Source organism: Ambystoma mexicanum, chromosome 3p (genome assembly GCF_040938575.1).
Source record: "Ambystoma mexicanum isolate Mex_15411 chromosome 3p, UKY_AmexF1_1, whole genome shotgun sequence".
Lineage (NCBI taxonomy): Eukaryota > Metazoa > Chordata > Amphibia > Caudata > Ambystomatidae > Ambystoma > Ambystoma mexicanum.
The window spans coordinates 263681173-263704644 of NC_090925.1; the positions used below are offsets into that span (position 1 = coordinate 263681173).

The 23472-nt window shown below is 46.8% G+C and overlaps 2 protein-coding genes across 3 annotated transcripts in view; one reads left to right on the forward strand and one right to left on the reverse strand.

Annotated features, from left to right (window-relative positions):
* The window catches only part of GID8 (GID complex subunit 8 homolog), a 306973-nt gene extending 292869 nt beyond the window's left edge, over positions 1-14104 (reverse strand). For both annotated transcript variants that reach the window (XM_069650760.1, XM_069650759.1), the window contains exon 1: positions 13951-14104. The gene's annotated coding sequence lies outside the window, so the exon portion shown is untranslated. The remainder of the gene's footprint in view (positions 1-13950) is intronic.
* Positions 14105-14227: 123 nt separating this feature from the next.
* Positions 14228-23472, forward strand: part of LOC138580323 (uncharacterized) — a 46710-nt gene continuing 37465 nt past the window's right edge. Inside the window, exons 1-2 of the mRNA XM_069650758.1 lie at positions 14228-14358; positions 18191-18251. The gene's annotated coding sequence lies outside the window, so the exon portion shown is untranslated. The remainder of the gene's footprint in view (positions 14359-18190; positions 18252-23472) is intronic.

Consider the following 23472-nt stretch of genomic DNA (forward strand, 5'->3'; position numbering starts at 1 on the left):
ATTCAGGTGGGCCTCAGGACCAGTCAGATATCTTTGGTGTACTTACAAGCCTCCATAAAACAAATAGCGGAGATAGGGCAACAAGCTTGCCTTGGAAGCAAGACGATGCAGGGGCGGGGGGAGTGGCCTGTCCCAACATAATGAAATACTACCAAGCGGCACAGCTGAGAGCAATAGCAGAATGAGGGAGGAAGGTGAAGCAGAAGCACTGGATGGGCATGGAACAAGCTGTGGCTGGAGAGCAGCTATGGAAGATGACAGGGATGAGGAAGATAGACAGACCGGAGGGGCTACTGGGAAATCCAAACACGAAATACCCTGAAGATTTGGGAACAGCTGATTTAAGAGTTTTAGACTATCGCCTTTGCCATCGCTGCAGGCACCCATTTTTTGGCAACCCACCTTCCGACCATGAAGGTACTATACTAGCTTTAAGCAATGGGTGGAGGGAGGGATAAGAGATTGGCGATTTGTATGAAGGAACACACTTCAGATCATTTGAGGACTGTAGTAGGGAACTAAGCCTAATGAAGGGGGACATGTTTGCGTTTCAACAATTAGGACAGTGGGCGGGAACCCCCACAATGATTGCAGGGGCAACAAGGGAGCATACAGAGTGGGAAAGCTAATGTCGACAGAGCAACAGGGGGCCGATATCAGCGATTTAGAAGATCTTGCTAATTGGGGAACAGGAGGGAGAAGGGGCACAGAGGTATAGATGGGGGAAGTTAAGGAGAAAGGCGCTCACTGACAAGGAATGGGATAAGGCGCTAAAGGGCTGGTACACCAAACACATCAGTGCCACACCGGGAGCTACAGTAAAGGCTGCTGCACCAGTGGCACTACACCCCAGAGACACTTCACAAATTGTTTCCACTCCATGTCAGCTGAGTGTGGGCGGGGTGAGGGGATGTGGGAACAACAGAACATATCTAGTGGGGGTGCCAGCGGCTCAAACAATGTTGGCAGGAGGTGAAATCAAGGTGCTTGAATAATTGTGGGGGGGGGGGGTAAGACCAGGAGCTGGATGGAATAGCAGGTCTCCTAGGCGTGGTGCCCGACTGACAACTAAGTCTGACTGGGAGTGTTGAAAGGTTATGTGCAAACTTAATGATTGCCGCAAAGAGCCATCCATTATACAATGGTACTATGCAATATGGGACACGATAAGACGTGGAGAAGATGACAGCGACAATAAGGGTGTCAATGAGGAAATTTAGTAAAGTTTGGTCACCCTTCATAAACTATCAATCAAAGATGTCACACCTACCTATACATACCGAATAGACTGAGGGCACTGGGGATCTTAGAGGAAGAGGATGACTGAGCCGCAGTTAAGAGGACTTAAGCGATCGGATGTAGGAACTGGTTGGGGGAGGGGAGATGTGGTGGATTGGAAATGTTTTGTGCAAGTACTACATGGAGATACAAAGAGAAATGCATGTGTAAACTGTGTTGAGCAAATAAAGATTTGGTTATAAAACCTTTAGCGGAGTGGTTAAGGGTTATTAATTGAGGAAAAGGAACTCTTTATGACTACCGGATTCTTAACATTGACATTATGCAAGTTATAGGTAGAAAGAGTGAACACTCCATCACAAGAAGGTCATGTCTACCCAATTATCTCAATGGAAGTCAGAGTTGCATCCTTTACCATTACACTGGAATACAATTCTACATTCAACTTTGAATTTTATCAAAGAGAGATTGTGCATGCCTAATTGTGTATTCACTTCAAAGACCAGTATTCGAAAATGACATTCTTTCTATTTCAAATAAGTAGTCTCTAAAACATTGAAGAGAAGAACAAGCATTAGCCTAGCCAAGAGGCAAACCCTTTTGATAGTGAAACCTGTTGCCAAGAGTTAAAGAGCCATATAAGATCCATATAACTTCAAGGTGAAGTTGTTAACAATTAAGTGGTATAAGAAACAAGTACACCATTGTTACCTGAAGCTGAAAGAGTAGCAGATAGGTTGCTGGGTAATTACTTGGGCTGATAACTAGCAGAAAGGTGGGAACACAAAGTTGGGGAAGGTGAACCAAACACTTATGAAGAATACTCTTAAGTAGAATATAACCTGTGGTGTGAATGACAGCTGAAGCTAGAAAGGAGAGTCTTGTGAGCAGAAGCTGGTTGTTTGTGTGATAGACTGAAGAGTGTGCCCCTTTTCAGAAAGCCATAAAAAGGTAGAGTGCCTTGCCTAGGTTGCAGTGTCTTGTCTAAACCAGACTATTCCAAAGTACTGATCAGTAGTAGAAATACTTGAACTGTGGTGGTATATTAAGTGGTCAGCATGGTTATTTATAATGCGCTTAATAGCCAGGGATTTCTACGTGAGGACCCGGGGATTGAACCTGTGTCACTCTGCATCGTCTTGCTTCCAAGGCAAGCGTGTTTCCCTTGGCCATCCTCCCGAGACTCAAGTGGTTGTGTCAGATTTAATTACTCAACATCTCTCTGGAACCATGTAGGGTGCACATAAAAGCAAAACCCACAGAGAATTAGGTCACTGGCAAGAGTGCCTTCCAGTATCCCCATCGCCCTGGACCTCGCCTGTATGTATGAAAAGATTCCCGAAGACTAAGTGGAGGTCTCCAGTCTCGTCGAGGTATGGAACGATTTGCTGGGCACTTTACAGGAGGAATCAGATCTTCAAGTACAGATCTATGCAGAAAGGGCTATAGGAAAGCTTTTACAATTAAGTACCAGTCTTTGCCCTTTTAGTGCTGCGATCCCATGTGTAGGGTAATACCTGTTGCGGATAGTCAATTCTGCTTGGATGCTTGGCCCTCAAAGGTTCTCCTTGGAGCTTGTGAATACAACCAGCGACAGCACAGCAATCAACCCAGGCCGATTTGTCCCACATGATTGATATTTGTATTTAAGGTAAATCGTGACAAATCGGAGGGCCAAAGGAGTGGGGTTATCGATTGCTTCTTTAACGGTTTATACCAGAAGGACTGTTGTGCCCTAATCACTGCGAGGCTTCTCATATGTAATAAAACCACAAGTAATAGTGAAAAGCGCTAGCTGAGCACAAGGTACATTTGCAGAATGAAAGACAAAGCAATGGGAAATGGGTTCCAAAAACAAACTTTTATACTGCATGAAGCACAGTGCTTGGGACAAGGTTCGGTATGGGTCGCACTAGTGACGAATTTACAATGACTAATTGCCTAAATAGAAGGCAGGTCTGCTTCTTTCCTGGACAGTTTCAGAACACCACAGAGTATCGCCATCATTTCGGACTGCAAGACGCGTGGCTTCTGCCGACGCGCATTTAAGAAGTAATCCCTGGGATGAATCAGGTCCCGAGGCCCGTTGGGCAGGAACGAAGGGCAGTAGTCCAACATGGCAGCCTTTTTGAGAGGGACATGGCTAGAGTGCTCAAATGCCACCATATTGGAATGGTATAAATAACGAATGTGAATCTAGCTTATCTTGGTCTATATCGGGTCATCCACCGGGGTTGCCATAAACGTCCTGCCAACAGTCGGTTGTTAAGGGGTAGAAGGTTTGACAGAAGTGGTTTGCCTAATGCCAGGAAAGTTATTCCCACAGGTTGAAGCAGTAACGTGCTGTGGTACAAAGGTGACTGTTCTCATAGTATCAACAGTAGAAGTGTGGTTGTTGAAAAAAGAAGCAGCAGCACAAGGAAAGCATCCTGACATATACCAAATGTAAAGTTGTACATGAAGAAGAATTGTATATTATTAACATGGAGAATATTACACTTTTTGTACTGTGGCTAATTATCTTGAAGGGAATTTATCACCCTAAGAACAGGATTACCATTGGTAATCAGAGTTTGCTTTCACTTTGAACTTTCAAGAACTGGTCCATAACCTCTTTTCTTTTGTTGAAAATTTCGGAGTAGACTTGAATCTTGGGGAAAGGATCTTAACCCAAGACAGAAGGCAGCCATTCATATTGTATTGATATGGTTTATTTATATTGTGTTGCTATATAATTTCCTTTGTATGTTTATTGTTTAGTGTGAGGGCCACTTTACCCATGCTAGAGAATAAACTTGGCAGGGAATTAGTCTGTAGGGCAAACAAGGTATTTTCTTTACATAATGTCTCTAATAAAAATTGCATATTTGACATTTAATTGGTTTTTCATCATCATAACTTTATTAGAAAATATACATTAAAGTACAATTTTCACAAAACTTGCATTAATATCCACATCATTTCTTGTGTCAAAATTATACACAGTATATGGACAATTAAAAAAAAAACAATGTCGACTTGTGCAAATCCAATCCTTAATGTCACACACACACACATCCTAATACTCTGGCAAACTAGTGCCTTCTCTAACCTCTAGCATTCTCTTGTTAAATGCAAATCATACGAAATTTAAAACTGCCAACACAGTTACAGGTTGGGTGCAACATTTCAGGGCTCGAATAGCTGACTGGATTGAGAGCTGGGCTACATGGCTCCAAACTGGGAAGAGCCAATGCACCCTTGTCTGGCAATGAGCCTGGAAGAACAAGATGTGCCTCATCCTCACGCCCCTTGCCACAAAGGGGGCATAGGGTTGAGGAACAGGACCCATTCTTCCACTTGGCAGACTTGTGGGCCTAATCAAAACTTCTGCAAACCAGCTTTTTAATTTCACTTGCATTTGGAGATCCAGATATACCTCTGAACCCCAGACATCCTTAAACTGCAAATAAGCCCTTGTTTCTCCCCCCACCCCAATTAGGCAGTTATCGCTCATTGTACTCACTGCCACTTTCTAAATGTATCCTTAACCACCGCTTTGTAGCCTCTACCCAACCTTGTGGAGTCACTCCATAGAGCGAGCCCCCAGCCCAATGTTAAAAAGCATGGTTCTTATTTGCCTAAACCAAGTTTCCTTCCACCTGGTAATGAGAGCAGCTCCTCCAAACCTTCCCTAAACAAAACTAAAGCGTTATTGTTCCAAATCCGCTGCCGGTATAACACTGGCTGCATCATAACAGCAAATCGGATCTGAATGAGGCCAACTTCACATGCTACTGGTGTGGACGGCGCATTAGGGGGTAAACCAAGCAATGATTTCAAAAATCTATTTTCAGCTACGGGGGTACAATCATTTGCACCCCACAGTTCAGCCCCATCGGTTACCCCCAAAATTGTCTGTACCCATTAGATCTTAAGAGGTACAGAAAGAACCTCACCATCAAGTCATGCTACTAAATTCCTAATGAAGTCACACTGATGCAAATGAGATAACTAACACTTTACTATCTGGTGCTAACCATTTTAGTTTGCTCGAGAAAAATCAACCCCAAATAAGTTGATGAATCCAGACTCCAGATGCTGGACGTTTAACTGGAAATTTGCCTGTACTTTGGCCTTCTAGAAAAGTTGATTCTAAGACCTATTGTGGTACATAAATTAAAAACATCTGGGTTCTGCAGGCCAACTGGGGGTTTTGACAGCAAAACTGCAGTCATCTGCAAACAATAGGCTTAATTTTTTATTACTCAAAGAGGGGGCGTCCCTTGCAGCTTCTAAAAATGCAGGGACTACACTAATAAGAACAAAGGCGCCGCAATGCACCCCTGCGTAGCCCAAACATCAATAGATACTGGATGGGTTAACTCGCCAGTCAGCCCCCAACGTATCCGTGCAGAGTTGCCAGACAGTTAGGGCCAGGTCAAAGGCCTTAAAACCTCATCCAAGACTCTCTTGGAGTCATTCCTGGCACCTTTGGTGACAGGCTCATCACCATCATGAAGACCAACATTAGAATGGGACTATTTACTTGGGACTATTTAACTTGGGGGATGGGGGGGTTCAAAGGCCGATTGTAGATCAACTAATGCCAAATACAAGCATTGAGAAGCGTGCATTTCCAGCATAAGAGGTCAAGCCCCATAGCCTGGTCCAAAGTGGAGATACCCGCTCTAACTCCCACTTGCACATTGGATCCTACACTGGCAACCCAATCCTCCACAGTTTTGCCAATGAATCAATCAACTAAATATGCCTATAATTACACAGTGAAACCAGATCGCGTTTATTTAGTGGGATGATGGTTGCCTCCCTCCAATTGCTCTGGGGGGCGATTGCTAGAAAAACACCATTAAAAATTAGAACATAGGTTCACTTTTAAAAAGATCAATGGGAATGCAGTCCAGGCCAAGGGTCTTGGCCTTTATTGCTTCAGACGGCGCCACGCCTACTTCTGGGGCTATAAATCAGAGCAACCCTACCTTCATTACAGGCTCTGACCATGTGTGTATAACATCGACCAAACCCTGCCCGCTAAGGGGTAAACGCGTGCTCGGAGGGTGTTAGGGAGAATTCTCAAAAATGTGCTAATTCCCTTCACCTTAGAGACCCCCAGCAACTTTGCTGAATTTTGAGGACTTGATATTTTTTTTTTACCTGGAAAGAGCGTGGGCCTTTTTGCCCCACTCTTATGTATTTTGATGTGTGTTTTACTCTTGTGTTGTGATGTTACGCTCACCTGGTATCCACAGGACGCCATCCAGCCGGGTTACTCGCCGGTATGCTTCTCAGCTTTGCCCTGATGTGGTCTGCGGTGAAGGTTCTGCCTGAAAATACAGGAGGACTGTGTTCAAGACTGACCGACTGGGGTAAGTATCCTCCCTCCACCCCCATATGATTTCAGTCCCTCTGGCGCCCTCTCCTCACCTTGTGGTAGAATTAGGCGTGCTCTCCGCCCTGCCTTCTTTGCAGGGGCGCGTTGGCTTTCATGGGTGTGTGCGGTCCAGTTACTTCAATAACACCGGCCCGTTTGATATTTTTCAGCTAGGTCTTATTGCTGTTCTTTAGTTTTGTTGCTATCCTGCATGCCTTTCTTTGTTTAAAATGTCTTTTTTCTCCCTTAGGTATGCAGAGCTTGAGCGGCGAACTGGCTTGGTTGAGCCCCGCTGGTAAATGATGGCGCATTAAGAGCGCTACGATGCAGTAAGTAAGCGCTATGCGTTGCAAAGTCTTACCTTTGCAAACCTTTGTTTTCCTTCCTTGTAGGTCACGGTGTTCTTCAGCGCGAGTGGAATGTCTGGAGTGGAGCCAGCCGAGAGGCGACCAGCCAGGTAAGCCTTTTGAGCAGTTCGTAATTTGTAAATGTCTCTACTGCTTTCTTTAATGTTGCCTCTACCTTCCTCTTTCAGGTCGTTCTGTCCGGGAGGTGTGCAGATTCGAGGAAGATGTTCTCAGTAGCTGCAAGTGTTTAAAGATGAAGACTGCAGGTAAGACGCTGCTGCTAACGATGTTCCTTTTGTCTCCTTGCAGGTTCTGCTTCTCTGAGGTTCGAGGGAATAGCTGAACACAGTGAGCGTCAAGTTGCAAGCTGCAAAGTAACGTGAAGCGTGTTGTCTTGCTCGGGTGTGGTTTAAAAAGCCCCAACAAAATAGTCCAGGTAAAGTAGTCCCTAGGCAACCACACCCAAAACACTAGACCGCATAGCTTGGTTCTTAGGAACCAAGCTATGGGGATGCCTCCATGTTGGCTGACAATACAATAAAGTAGTTCCCAAGCACATTGTTTTTCATGGTGTATGAGCCTGGCACCATAGGCGCCAGGACTGGCCCCATGAGGGCTTTTGAAGAGGATGCCAGGCTCTAGAGTCCCGAGTCCAGACTCCACCTGGCCAATGGGTTTGCCAGAGGGGGCTTTGGGCGGGGGTCGTGACAAGTGACTCCATTTTGTCCATGTTTTCCGAAGATCCCGTGCAGTGCAGGAGTCCCCCCCGATGTCCTCCCTCTTGTCCCCACGACTGAGGCTTAGGAACTGAGATCTGCAGGAACTGCCAGGAACCAACGTCTTCAGATGCATCTTTTGCTTCATACTTAAGGTTCTGTACCAACCCGATTGAGCTGTGAATGTTCGTGGAACTTTCCCAACTTGAGTCCTAATCAGCTTGTGACCCACCATATGATCCGTTTTCGTACAAACTACTTTTGAGAACTTTGGCAAAGACTTCACTGTTTACTTCAAGAACTGCTCTTTCCTATTCAAGACACTGGTCCATTGACTTTGGCCTATGCCTATTGAACTGAATCGAGTCCTCTAGTGAACTAGAGCTGTGAACTGTCTAAAAAAAAGTATTTGTGGCATATTCTGCTAACTTGTTCCTTTTTTACTCCCATTGAAAGTAACTGAAATGCCATTTTGCTACTATTTCAAGGGAGCCCAATTTGTTCAGAAACTTATGGGTTTGATATTGAAGTGTGTTTGTGTATAATATTAAGTTGCCTCCTTCTAGTGAATGTGTTCTAAATGATTGTGTAATAGATAAGTGTTTTACCAAGAAACACTCAGTGCAAGTTTCTACTTGAACCACTGTGATTGTAAGACCTGCGTGTAACCTCTTGTACTGCTCACATTCCCTCGAGATAAGCCTGGCTGCTCAGCTCGTTACCACAAACTGTGTAGTACAGACTTATACCAAAGGTTGTTTTTTGCGTACACCTGTAGTCCTAATTGAATGTGGTGGTCCCAGAGGGTACTGCATGCAATTCTGCCTAACAGGGGGGCAATCAACGGCCACAGGATACCCCATAGTTCATCTTCCACAGCAGGATTCCACGTGGACTGGCTCGGTTCCTCCAACTGGCAGTTAAAGTCGCCCAGCACAAATAACTGGCAGTTAGGGGAAGTAGTAGTGGGTAGGGCGCGCTTGTACAAAGCCAGCTCCGAGTGCAATAGCACTCGGATTTTGCCTCCAATATACATTTAAGAAAAAAAGACAGTCGGGTCATTCCCGAAGTTGCACACCACACAAAGCAGGTCAGTTGAGCCGACGTCCAGAACTTTACATGTTGCCTTAATGCTTGCATGTATCCAAATCAATATCCCTCCCTTAGGGGGGGGGGGGTAAGGGGTGGGGAAGGATCTACCAGCAGATGAGAAAAAGGCCCGATAATTAGGCATGTGCACCTCGACAAGTGACAACGTCTCCTGCAAACATATCACCCTGTAGTTGTCAGGGCTTGCCAATCAGGATCTAATACTTTATTGGCAAGCTCATTCATGCTCCACAACAGAACTAATGCCATCAACTACATTCGAGGCCCTAGAGCCGCCCACTAAGGGCCTATGCCTTCTTCAAACACTGGGCCAGCAGTAAAATTGCCAAGTAATGCCAGCCCAGGCTCAATACCATTAACTAAACCCTCCCTAGGACCCCCCACAACCCCACCACCCTCCGATAGACAGGGCTAGCATCAAACTCCAAGCGGACGGGTCATCCCCATTAATCGATATACAGCGTCTGGTGCCCCGGGAAATGGCTACAGATGGGGCCTTTAAAGTAACAGTCCAAAAGCAGCCCACTTGCCGTCAAGTCTACACCCGGGCCTTTGAGGGCGAACAATCTGGCAGAAACCCCCAAGTGGACTCAAGCCAGGCATCATGCAAGTGACAGGTTTTAGAGATGGCATCAAGACAAACCAGAATCCCCTTGGAAGCCAAGGCTTCTTTGCAATTCCAAAGATATGTCCTCGTATACGGGTTAATAAAACCAAACCCGACACTGCAGCCACCATAAAACATGCTATCCGACAGCAAGTCGTAAAAATGCCGCCTGTCATATCTTTAACCCCCCAAATCTCTGAAAGTGCTTTAACAAGGGTGCATTTGTAAGCATTCTTATTCCTAGGCATTCGCCCTCCGAAGATGCTCATCAAGTGCATAGACCGTCACCCCCACCAAAGGATCATTGGCACCGATTAGAGAGGCCATGCACTGCACCAATAGGAGCATTGATCACAGCAGGGAGTACCATGGGGATAACCAAACCAGTTTGCAACCCTTGGCGGCACACAACCCACCGAACACGCTTCTGCTGGAGCCACACTTGGGAGCAGGGCAGAGGGGGGTAAAAGGACTGCAGGGCGTCGCCTTACATGCGCAACCCAAAGACACTGTAGAAGGTGGCAGAATAGGGGGCACAATATTAGGTCGAGACAAAAGTGCTGACAGAATAGACCCCATTCTACAGGAGTTTGTGTAGCACCACAGTCGCCACTCCTCCTGACTCCCCTGTCATTGCCGAGCATGTTCTCAGATGGGTATTAAATAATCAAACAAGACTCATCCACACGTCCAGCATCAGCCCTCATTGGTGTACTCAATTCTCGCACGGCTGCTGCCAGGTCCAAAAGTCTCTGATCCAAGCACTCCAAGAACAATGAAAAGGGGGAAAATGTTATAAAGGAGTCTTCAAAACTTGAAGAAACGCGACCAGTGCTGCCAGTAGCAGCACCTGTGTCCGCTTCTTGTACAGCACAGAACGGAGGGGTGGTTACCAGAGAGGACAATGTTCCTTCAGGGGCCAAACAGTCCATGATTCCATAATTCTCTCGATCCTCTGAACCCACAAGCTCCCCCACTCATGGCAACACTGTGCTGTGTCTGTGCCTGCCAAACATCTGCAACAGCGTTCAAATATTCAGGGGCAGGCTCCAAACAATTTTTCACATACAGGCGATCAATGGAATGCTCTAGGGAATCCAAAATAGAGCGTTCCATCCTAGGGGGAGCGTTTGTCTGACACACCTCTGGCTGGTACACTTCAAGCGAGGGCAAAGAATGAGAACAAGGCGCAAGGGAACCAAAAGGAACATGGGGAGCAGATGGCTCTGGGGGACCCTAGACACCATGTTCCTGGGCCTTTGTGCGGGATACTGGGACGCCTCAGAAGAGACAGGGGTGGGGGGGGGGGGACTACAGTGCATGAAACATGCCTCACCCCTTCCAAAAACGGCTCGCCCACAGCACTCCCATATGATGCTCCAGTTCACACACAAATTCCTCCTGCCTGCCTATCTGGAGGGCAGGACTTGCCTCTAATGCAACAGCTGTGGTTGAGGCTGTAGCAGTGTCTGTGGCCATGGCTATGACAGATGCCTTCTGGACCAATGATTGCAGCCAGCCACCAGTGAACAGTGACCTTACCAGTAGCCAATGCCAGCATAAACCAGCGCTGGAGCCGTCTTTACCTAGGCAATCGACACGTCCTCAACAGTGTTCTCAGACTGCTGCCTACACCCCACGGATAGTGGATACTCGAGCCTGGAGCCTCGAGTCCAGGCTGCAGCAGGACACTGCTACAGAGGCACAGGAGCACCCGAAACAGGGGCCAGGAAGCTGCGAGAGAGCTGCGAGGAACCGTGAGGAGGAAAGAGGAAAGGCCTTAGAGTGTGGGGGAACGGGTCAAGTCACGCAACTGCTAGACAGAAGCCGCCTCTGACACAATCCAGCATGCATATGAAACAATCTACGATTTCTTATAACATGCCGAATACCATAGCAGAGTGTGGTTTCTAAGCGCGGATCTGGGATTCAAACCTATGTTGCTCTGCATGGTCTTACTTCCAAGACCAGCTCCTTGCCCCTGTGCCATCCTCCGTTCACAAGCAATTGTCCGCCTCACATTACTGACCTCTCACAATACAATGTGGGTTTGAATGTCTGAGGGTTGAGACAGTGAGGCGGTGTATAAACCCGGGAAAGGGTAGTAAAATGTATGCACATAAGAGTTACGTGTGAAAGCAATGTTTTTTTAGGTTGGAGAGAATAATAAAATTTGGAAATTATAATACTAACTGTGCAGTGAGTGATTTCATTTGAGTGATTTCTCCCTACCCAGGCTAATATCTGGGTCTAGGTTGCCCAGAGACAATCTGCTTGTTTTGAAAGCATTACAGTAGAATCTTTTAACACTTGAACGAGATGGTGTTAAACCTCTGAACCTAAACCCGGTATTCCTTGGAGCCATCACTACTGCCATATGGTTGGGGGAAATGTTGTTTCTGGAGATGAAAAGCTCCCTACCCAGTACTTTAGGTAAAGCCCTATTAAGTCATATTTCTTCCCAAAGCTACGGTAAAATTTCACAGGACATTGTTCTCCCTTTTTTTTCCCCAAACGCCTCTTCCCTAAAGGAGCTACTTCGAAAAGCAACTGTACCTACAATCATTTGATTAAGAAGCTATGGTCAATGCACGAGTCAGCTGTGTCCAATTCTCCCCCAACGGATCCAGACAGGTCAACCAGTGCATTGGCTGTCTCTTGGTGAGAGGCCTGGGAAATATATCTAGGAAATTTACCTAACCACCACCTGGGCAGACCTCAATACATTAAGTATTACCACTTGAATTTGCGCAGAGGTGGCTGATGCTTTTTTTTTGCTTTATTAAGTGCATGCGTTTGAGCATAATCAACCTTTTACACTACGAGAAAAAAACATGTACAAAGTTAAAGCATTGTGTTACAAAAAAGACGAAAAATACGTGACTCAAATATTGGAAAAACTAGTCATAATGACATATCGCATTTTTAAAAGATAACATTACACAGATCAATAAAAACTAGTCACGGGGTTAGGTAGATTAATGAAACACTATAAAAAGTAACAAAACAATTCTCACAATATCTATATAATGTCATCCTTCAGCATATCAAAGCAGAGGAAGTGTCCTGTCTTCTAGAGCAATAATTAGCCCAAATGGAGGGATAACACTACTATCCTCCAAATTATCTTTACTCTTTGGCCATGTATGGTAAGATACTGAGACTACCAATAATTCCACTGGTGCTTTTGTGACTGGTGTTGCGAGTCAAGAGATACACAATTCACGTCTCAATTTTGTACATTGTCAGACACGTTGTTGCACATGTTAATGTTAAAGGACATTTGTACCGTGCACTATCACCACCGGAGTGGTCCCTTGGCGCTGGGAGGAAGCAGGAAAAGTGCACAAGGGCAGTGATGTGCTGTTGGCGGCCTCAGCCCGGTGGGTCCGTTGGCTGGGCCTGGGGTGTTTGCAGCCGGTAGTCATTGTGTACTGTTGTGCAAGGCTATGTGGTTTTTTGTTTTGTTGTTGCAGTGTAGTGAAGTTTGTTGTGCTGTAGGTTTTGGTTGTGTTTGGAGTTTGAGAGGTGTATGCAGAAAGGGAAATAGTAGGGGTTGGTTAGTTTGCGTCTCTATCCTGAATTGATGCGCTCTGTTTGCGTAGTCTCCCCTGTTGCGGCTCTGTCCTGAACTGGGTCTGACTGGCCTACAGGTTCCTTACTCCTCTAGCCCCCGCCTCTGACATATTCTCTCATAGCTCCCCTTATCTTCCATTCATCCTCTTGTGGCCATTGCACCTGCCAACGACAACCTCTCAGGTAGTGGGTAACATCTGTGGTCCGAGTGCTACCTTAAACCAATATGTCACATCTAGCTGGTAGTATAACTCGCAAGCAAGTAACGGCACAAGTAAGAGGGATGAGGAGGTGAAACCATGAATTACCAGTGATGCCCATTACTCCTAGTCTTGCTCTTCCTCGTCACAGTACTTACATCCACCACTTCACCTAGCTACCAAGCAAAAAGAGAATGGGCGAAAATTAGTGGGAATTAATGTAGGAATAATGGGACATGAGGAGAATTATGTCCTCATGAGGAGAGGCAGGAAGAAACGAAAAAGGATAGTCGTTTCCAGGATGGATGTGGCCAACCTGAAAATAAAAATGGTACTTAGTTGAGCAACAGGAGTGGAGTAGTAGTCCATGCATTCGGGAGATCTGCCAGCCCCGTAAAAAAACAGGAAAATAATATCGTTCATGTGAGCCAGCCCCCCCAGGATCAATGCAGGATAGAAACGTTAACTTGTGGGTCGCCATCCCAAAAGTAGATTGTGAGCAGAGGAGATATTGTAATAGTGTGTGATTTGTCACAGAAAGTAAGTGTATGCCCCTCACAGTTACATAGTGTTATTGGAAAGGTGAGCCCACCGCTGCATTAAGGCCCGCGTACGTCTGCCTTTCAGAAAAGGGGCAGACTTGTCTGTGTCCTGCAGTGTTAACAATTCTGCGACTATCCATGGATCGCACATGGCACTGGCAGTTTAGTTAATTCGAGGAGGGTTGCATGTATAATAACCACGCCCCGTTGCCTTAACGGCAACAACTTCCCATCCCCCTTACCTGGGGCCCGGCGCCGTCTGCAGCCCAGTTTGACTCCTCACCGGCCAACCTGCGTTCTCGCGAGACTTCATAGACTTCACGACCCCTACAGAAGCAGGAGTAAACAAGGAAATCTCGCGCGATTTGCCGACATTTCTCTTCTCTCGCGAGAATTGCTTTAAGAGCGATGGGAGGAATCAATGGAGCGCCTGAACATTAATTACGGAAAAGGGCGTCCATAAAAGATCCACGTGATGTATGCGGAAAAGTGCGCATGCGCTTCTATGGCCCAATCTTTATTTTGATCGAATACCTTTCTTGCTAGTGTGCTGTTGTTTTTGCTAGTTTTCTGGGTGGCTCGTCTGAGCCTGACATGATCGGCGGGTAGACGGGCCAATACCCAAGAGAAAGATGATTTCCACAAGAAAGGTGAGAAATGTGTTAATTTGCCAAGGCCGGAGAACATATGCGGAAGTGGACCAGTCCAGTGCTTGGGCAAGAGCCACATGCCCAAAACCATACACGAAACCTTGAAAACAAGTTATTTGGACCCCTCGACAATTTTTCAGGTCTTGTTTACTTCGAATCTGCATACTAAATTCTTCACTGTCTCAATGTATAAATACATGTTTGTAAGTACGGGCTTTAAATGGGGAAAAAAAGAAGTGGTGATACATGTGCTGTATATGGCCCCATGTCCCCTCATGCAGGCCTTGTCCCACCCGTCCATGCAAGGAACACTCAGACTCAGGTCTTGCCACATCGGGCTCCTGGCATGCAGTAACACGTGTGTGGACCGCCCCTTTTATTTATAGCTACGCACAATGGCAGAACGTTGCTGTCGTGCCACGTGATAGCATCACATTCCTCCTTTTTTAATAACAATGAAATAGTCTTCAAGATACCATAGCTCTCAACTCGCACGCTTTTGGCACCCGCCTTGTAAAAGGCTGACTCACCCGCCAAGCCTCCTGAACGGCCATTCATTCGAATGGGCGCCTCACCCGCCAAAAACAAAATCGGGTGATTTCACCCGCCTTTGCAACACAAATGGTTGAGAGCTATGAGATACACAGCGTAAACCTAACCGTCTCAAAGAATGCAAATATGGTAACATACCAAACTGTCTTGGCCCAAACGGTCAACATCGGGTGAAGTACCTGGACCTGGCCGCTTCAAATCTAATCACCCATTATATAGACTCGAAATCGTGCTGGGCATCTTCTTCCTTCCCGGCTGGGATATAGTTTCCCGCCAGCCTCCTCCACGACAGGATCTTCCACCCAGCCTGACATCAGCATCTCGCCTTCCGCTCTCCCTCCTGAGGTTGGACCCACCATTGAGGTTCCTTTCATGGGGGCTTCTTCTCGTTCTCTTAGTCCCTCCTTTTCACCAAATTTCTGAACAAAACTGGAGTTCTGAGTCACTGTCCCCTTCCAATCGGCGGCAGTCGCCATTGGCCCCTTCACTTGGACCACTCCGATGGGGGTGGCCTCATAGTTGAGGGATAATTTCCCTTCCAGGTGACGGTTGCGCACCATCACAGTGTCCCCAATGGCAATGTCTGGAGGTTGCCTCCAGAGGTTTTCCTCATTGTGTATTCTCTGACCTTCTGACGTTCTCTCATCGATGGTCCCTGGGGTCGCCCTTCAACCTCTGGGAGGAGTCCTCGGGGGCACCTCCTGAAGAGTGCCTCTGCTGGGGCCACACCTGTTGACCAGTGAGGCGTGGATCTGTATTCCTTCAGAAATTGGTGCAGAGTTCTCCTTAGTTCATGGCCCTGTGCTATGCGGAACATTTTATTCAATGTCCTCATAAAGCGTTTGGTCTCCCCGTTGGCCCTGGTCCATAAAGGAGTAACCCCCCGGTGTGTGCTCCCACACTCTGCCATGAAGTCTGCAAAGTTCTCCCCATAAAATGGTGGTTCATTGTCCGAGCACATCATCCTCGGGATGCCATGCGTCGCAAACATCTTCTCCAAGACCTGCACCACCTGGCCAAACGATGTGAATTCGACTAGCTCGACCTTGGGATACCGACAGCACTGATCTATCTACATGAGGAAGTATATTCCCCCGTGGACCCAAAGTCTGCGTGGACAACGGCTGGTCGCTGCGAGGCATGGATTCTATCCTCGGTTCTTTGCTGAGCGGCTGCCTGACAAAAGATAGAGTTGGCGATAAACTCATCCACTTTTGCCTCCAGGCCCGGGAATCAGACCTTCAACCTTAGCCTTCATTTGGTCTTAGCCGTTCCCAGCCCTATCGCCTTGCCTACGAGTGCCTGCGGGAGCACCAGCTGGTGTCCTCTTAAGAGCAGTCCTTCAGTCGCTGACAGCTCGTGCCACACCTTCCACAGTTGGTCCAGGTCTTGTGTGCTACGACACCTGCGGTAGGGGTTGGACAGAACAGTCTTACCATCACCACTGGACATGGCTGCCTTGATTGCTTCAAAACACCCATCACTGTTCAATGCTTCCTCCACCTCTTGGAAGGGGAGCGCCACGGGTCGGCGAGCCTCTATGGCCAGGCGAATGTGCTCTTCTGCTGCACCTGTCCCGAATCTTCTTGTCCTTCCCCACTCCTCGGGTGACGCGAGTGATAGTCCCAAGGATTGTGAGCTCCGGGTCTGTACGTCAGTACCACCCCGTACTCCATTAGTGCCAGCATTCAATTCTTGGGGGTGGCTTGGACAAGGGCCCCATCATGATGGGAAGTAACGGTTTGTGGTCAGTAACTACCATAACAGGTTTGTCCAGTATGTATATATGAAAATGGCGCCATCCGGTTCCTTCCTTTCGATCTGGGAGTAGCGTTGTTCTGTATTGGTTAACCCCTTGCTGGCATATGCAATCGGCCTCATCTGACCTTGTGCATCCTGTTGCAACAGAACCGCTCCCAGCCTGACCGGGCTGGCGTCGACATTGATCTCCGACTCCTTACTTGGATCAAAGAATGCCATGGATTCCTTTCCTGTGAGTGCCCGTTTGATGGTATCAAAGGACTCCTGTTCTTTTGCAGTCCACTCCCACACTTTGTCCTTTCTTGTCAGCAGCCTGAGGGGCTCGGAGATGGTTGCCAAGTTTGGTATAAAACGACTGCAATACATCACCATCCCTAAGAAGCTTCTGATTTCAAACACGTTCTCGGCCGGGCTCGCCTCCTGGATATCACACATTTTCCGCATGTCCAGGGATATGTCATTCTCGTGGAACACGAATCCGAAGAACTCTATGCTGTTTTTCAAGAATTCGCACTTTTTTCGCAATGTAACGTGAACGCAAGGTGCTGAGTCCTTTCCAGTGTCTTCTCGAGTCTTGTCATTTGTTCAGCCTCCGATGTGGCGTAGACCAAAATCTAATCGCTGAGATTGATGACCCCTTTAAGACCTGCAAGTGCTCAGCGTATAATGTTCTGGAATACTTCCGCAGCCGAAGAGAGCCTGAAACACATACGTTTGTATTGATTAAGGCCTTGGTGGGTTTTGAAGGTTGTAATGTACCCAAGTCTGCGTGGAGTTCAAGCTGATGGTACCCAGACTGCAGATCCAGTTTTGAAAATACTCTTGCACCTTGCAGCTCCCCTACTATGTTGAGCAGAGTCGGGGTAATGTGTCACTCACGTTTAATAGCCTGATTTGGAAGTATCATGTCGACACAATGCGTACCAACCCGGCTGCTTAGGCTTGCTCGCCACGACAATGGAGTATACTCATGGGGTGGGCCCTTCAACTCCTTCGATTATGTAGAGCCTCACCGGGTTCTTCAATTCTTGTTGTACCTGCTGCCTGAGATGAAAAGGAATCCGATGATGTTTCAGTGCAGTTGGGTGTACTGTTTCGTCAATGTGCAGCTTGACGGGTTCACCCAGTAATTTGCCAATACCCTTGAACACTGTCCTGAACCTCTCAAGGACCTCGCTAATGTCTTCAGCATAGATGCTAAGGGCGAAATGCACAACTCCAAGGGCCTCTGCTGCCACGCAGCTCAGTAGTGAATGGGCACTCATGTCGGTGACAAGAACTTGGCCCTAATTTCCTTCCCTTCATGGGCCACTTTGGTAATGAACATGCCTTTGAGGGGTATTGGTCAGTGCCGCTAAATGTGAAGATCTTAGCTCTGGCTGCCGCCAGTGGTGGGGTGTAAGGAGGGCCCTATAGAAGACCTTAAATAAACACACTGAGACTGGAAGTAAGGGTTATATTTGTTTCCGAAACAACTTTTATTAAAATGTAACTTCTCATTCTTTTGGTTTTCTCTTAGGAAAAAGGATACGTCTTCAGATGTTGAAAGGCTTCAGTCCATGCAGATAGATTAAAGACAGGTAAATCTTTGAACAAAATCTTTTCCTCTTTTCTAAATTACTTTTTATAGTTTTGAGTCTTTGGTTTTCTTCTGTTTCTGATTAGACAACTGCTTCTTAGAATTATTTCCCTCCTCTCTCGTTGACTCAATCTTTAGTTTTGTACAGTCTCTAGTCTCTATCTCATTGTTCTTGCAATTGGCTCTCTATCTTCTCTTTCTCTCTTGTCTCTTCTTTATGTCTTTGCAATTGTTTGTTATTAGTTTTCTCCCTTAACTGGTTTCTCATGTCTTACTCATAGTTCACTTTCTTTCTTTTATCACGTTGTCTTCTTTATAAAGACTCTTCTTCAAGCAACCCTCCTGTTTCTAAATCAGTGGAATTTTCCACAAGGCGCTTTGTTTTCCCTCTGCTTTCATCATTTATCTCAGTCCTCAATCCCTCTCACTTCCGCGCACCCTCTTCTAACGTTACTTCTTGCTCTTTACTGGATTGAAATAAAAGGATTTCGTACTGTCAACTTGCCTGGTCAGCTGGTTACTCAGTGGATTTAATCCCCGCCCTCCTCCAGCTGTAGTTCACTCCGCAGCGATCGTGTGCGAACTCCGCCCCCCTCCAGCTGAGGATCAATAGCTAGCGGCCGTGTGCGAACTCCGCCTTCTTCCAGCAGTCTATCTCCGTGGGTGACAAGACACGGCCTCAGTGCGGATCTCCATCTCACCTTCACTTCTCGAAATGCTGCTCATCCGTTTCATAAACTTCAACGAACTTTTATACGGACCAATGACGGTGTTTGTTTCTCTCCTGCAAGCAGCGTCGTGCGCCCGTCTGCAATCGGACCTCAGCAAACCTTGAAAGAGTTAGCGATTTAGACGATCGCTTCATAGGAACATCTTAACTGTATAACAGCGCAACGGCGCAACGTGAATTCTTCTTTAGGTTAATGTGTTTTTATCTTCGCCACCTCAGGGCTCAGTATGCCCACTTGTAACCGTCGCTTCTGATTTCTCCCGGCTCCGTCTCCTAGCAACTATAAAGAAACACAATGATTTGTTGACAGCAGCATACAGCCGGAAACATAAGCGAGGCTTTGCTTGGGTGATTGCCTTGTCAATTACTCTTTTCCCTCAGTCAGCCGGGGTTAACCCTTCATATGGGCGGATTGCCTGATATTGACAGAGCCTAAGCCAAATGATACCTTCTCTGGAAATCCTACCTTGGATTCATCACATAGGGGTCCCGGGAGAGCTTTTGTAGTGGCAAGTCGCCATCATGCACACTGACACCCCTGTGTCTACCAGTACCGGCTTGTTTGCTCTGCTGACAGATACTCTGCACATAGGTTGTCTCCTTTTCTTCTTTATGGAGGCTATGCCTGAGATGAAGATTTCTTCTTCTGCCAGTTCCTGACTTGGTGCCACCTGTTCAACAATCGCCACTTGCCTTTGTTGTTGTGGAGTATTGCTGGGCCCGCTTGGGATGGTCACGGATGTAGGGGCTTTACACATCCTCGCAAAATGATCTGCTGTTCCGCAGTGTTCACACACCCTCCCTTATGCTGGGCATTCCCCAGCATGCAGAAGGTCATAGCCACACTTGGGGCATGGCTGCAGCGTTTCACTTCTCGCATGCCATCTGGGCCTTGATGGACTAGCATCCTGTGGGTGCCCAATCAGGCATGCGTCTTCCACTTTCAACGAACGCATTGCAGCGTCCATTTTCATTGTGCAGCTCTCTGCCAGTTTGTATGATCTGCCCATCTCCAGAATGCAGGCTAGTGACAGACCCAGTTCACGGAGCACTTGGCGGCGCAGCTTCCCTGAAGCGCACCCCTGTATCAGTTGGCTTCTCACCATGCCGTCCTCATTCTCCCATCCGCACGTACTTGCCAGCTGATGGAGTCTGCCATAGAACTGGTCCAGGGATTCTTCTTCTTTCTGCTTCTCGCTGCACATAACATACCTTTTGTAGGTTGATTGCCAAACCGCAGGAAGTACTCTTTGAGGCTGTCCTTTTCTGCTTGATGGGAATTGGCAATGGGGTTGAGAAACCTGACAATCCTGTGTACATCCGACCCAGCGGAGTATATGAGAGTCGCCAACTTCACCTAATCGTCTGTCTCCCCGGTTGCCCTCAAATACATGTCCAACTTCTCTATCCAGTGTAACCACGTTGGTCCCAGCTTCAAGGGATTTCCTGACGTGTCAAATTCTGGCATGGGGGCCATTGTCCCTTGTTGGCGTGGAGTCCTCATCTGAGGGGGATGTGCAGCGTCTTGACCAGCTCCCTGGACGCCATCTACATCTCTCATGGTCGCAAGTCGCGCATGCACCTCCTATGTGGAAGAAGGCCGCCACCCGCACCTGCTGTCGCACTTTGGGGATGTCGACTGCTGTGGCGCGCCCACTGCGTGGCTACGCCTTGGTGTTAGGCCTGCATGCCCCTCTGGATTACAACACAGTAGAACTCAAAAGCCTTGATATGGAAAAAAAGAGAGAAAAAGTTCCTCCTTTTTTTGTTGTTGAGAAAAAGGGCCCCCGTGGATCTGTTTGAGGGCAATGGCCATGTGGGTTCCAAAAATTTCCCCACACGGCAAACGAGCACCCCACGTGTGGAGCTGCTGCTGTTGGGAATGTAGATCACGGTATTGGCCTTACCGCGATGATTGATGCGTCTGACAGGCATTGGAATAGGCTGCCAGAGACATGGTATCTAATTAATATAATCTTTAAGCGATTGAACAAGTATTACAGATTAATACTATTTCGCCTTATGGTGAGTTTCTTCTGGTATTTGGACCCATATTAGTTCCTCCTCTTTACATGCATAATATCATTGGTTATGGGATTTTCACCCGCAAAATACTCCAGGAGGGGGTCTAAACATCTCAACAGACGCATAACACCCCCTCCACGTTTACTCAGTTTAGCCTGATACAATCTTATGTATCTGCCAATGTCGTGAGTCTCTGATCTTGACTACGTAGGCTATGTAGATGTTCCCTAATCTGAATTCTTAAAGGTCTAATAGTGCTACTAACATACATTTTTTTTTGCAAATACAAATTATAGCAAAAAACAACATGTGTGGTTTTACAATGGATAACATCTTTAATCTTGATTGTAATGCCTGCTTTGTAAGTGAATTGTTCGGTGTCCTGGTGTGTGTATATTGACACATACTGCAGGTGCCACATTTGTGGAACCCTTTAAGTGTCTGCAACACCAGTCACTACCGCAAAGTCGATTGGCGACCAGAATGATCTAGAAATAAGGTGCACAACACATTTTTGCCTTACTATATATAAATCTGGATGTGTCCATATATACAATTTGAGGTCAGAATCCATCATTAGGAGGTGCCAATTTTTCTGAACAATTTGGTAAAGATTGTGTGCATCTTTTGAATATTGCGTGACAATATCCACTGTCTGGTTAGTATCCTTGATAGGTTTGGGTGTACATTGTAACACATCTGTCCTCTTCCGTTTTTTAATTTTACTACGGGATTGTTTAACATTGATAAAAAAAAAGACTCATGCCTTAAACAACAATGCTTTTGACCATGATGTAATTATGTGGAAAATATATATTGATGATATTCTAATCACCTGGAAAGGTACACCTGAGATGTTTAATCAATATACTGATAATCTCAATAACAACCAATTTGGTATCACCCTGACAGGACACTGTGATCCTGTTACTCACCACTCCGAAATAGGCCGAAGATGCAGAGGAAATGACCTTGGAGATGTTGGTGGTGTAAGATTCAAAATTCAGCCTTCCATCCCAGCTCCCCTGAGTACAAGACTCAGGCTTCCTCAAAGAGGGGCTCTTTTCCACAATGTACCTCTCTGCTGTTTCAGTTGGGACAGACAGAGGTGTCAATTGAATAAAAGAGCGGGGAGAACTCACACCGCCAATACCAACGCTGCAAAGGAATATAAAGCTATTAGACAGTGTTGAGATTATGCAAGTGATTAGAACAGTTGAAATAACTGGGCAACTACCTAGATAGATATTGGAGTGGAGGTTCCCCGGGATGATCTACAAAGAATAACACCAACGAGTGGAAATGATCTAAATCAGTATCGGTTCCAACTATAGCTATAGAATTGATAACAACTGACCTGAGTAAAGATAAATGGAGGAAGAGGAGTCCAGGATTCTGAAGACAACGACAGGAGAAAATAACAAACAGGGAAGTTAGTATAGGGAAGTAACCCCGAACGGCAAGAGGGACGCACTAGTGCCGGGTTGGTGCAGTCAGGAAAGCGTTTATATGCACGTAAGAGCAATCTCACAGGAAAGTCACTCAATGTCCCAGAATCCAACAGAAGACAAATATCCAAACTAGTCGTGAAGGTAACAAATAGCAAAGATGAGGATTGTCAATCAAATATGTACCTGAGTACACGAGTATAGTTGAGTAAGCGTTGAGATGATCCGGATAGTAGACAGCAATTTGGTGTGCAGAGCGGCAACCAGGAATAAGAACCGCAAGACACAGAAGATAGCCGGATCCAGTAGCGTTCCGAGTCCAACAACCAGACGAGCACGACAGGAACAAAGGAGGAGACGAGGCAATCCAAAAGTCAGACAAAGGTCAAAACCAGGAGTTCAGATGAGGAATCGTGTAGGGAGACATGAAGAGGAAACGGACAAAACCGCGTGTAGCTGGTAACGCTAATTAGCAGCAACGAGCCCCTTGGAAGACGGTGGTTTTATAGTCGTAAGAGGGGCGTGGCTTGCTGTACGTCTTCCATGTACAAGACGTGTCAGGTGACCCCGAGTGCGTCGACGTTTGTACAGGCGCCATGGTAGCTTGTACCTGGACCATAGAGGAGCCTGCACAGAAGTCGTATTCTGCAAGGAAGCCCGCGGGGAAGCCTGAAATATAACATCAACCTCCCCCAAAGACTCCGGCAACCCCCTGGCGGAATGCAAGCTCCTCAGAAGAACCGGACAATGCAAATTGGAGAGTGGCTCCCAAGTACGGTCCTCAGGCTCATACCCCTTCCAATCCACGAGGTAGAACAACGTACCCCTAGACACCCTGCAGTCCAAGATACGCGAGACCTCATATTCCTCATCACCATCCACCAAGATCGGCGAAGGAGGAGTAGGCAGACGGGTCCCGTGGAGAAAGGCTTGATCAGGGAGACGTGAAAGACTGGATGTATGCGCCATGATCGCGGCAGAGAAAGCTTAACTGCCACAGGATTGATGACATCAGTAAT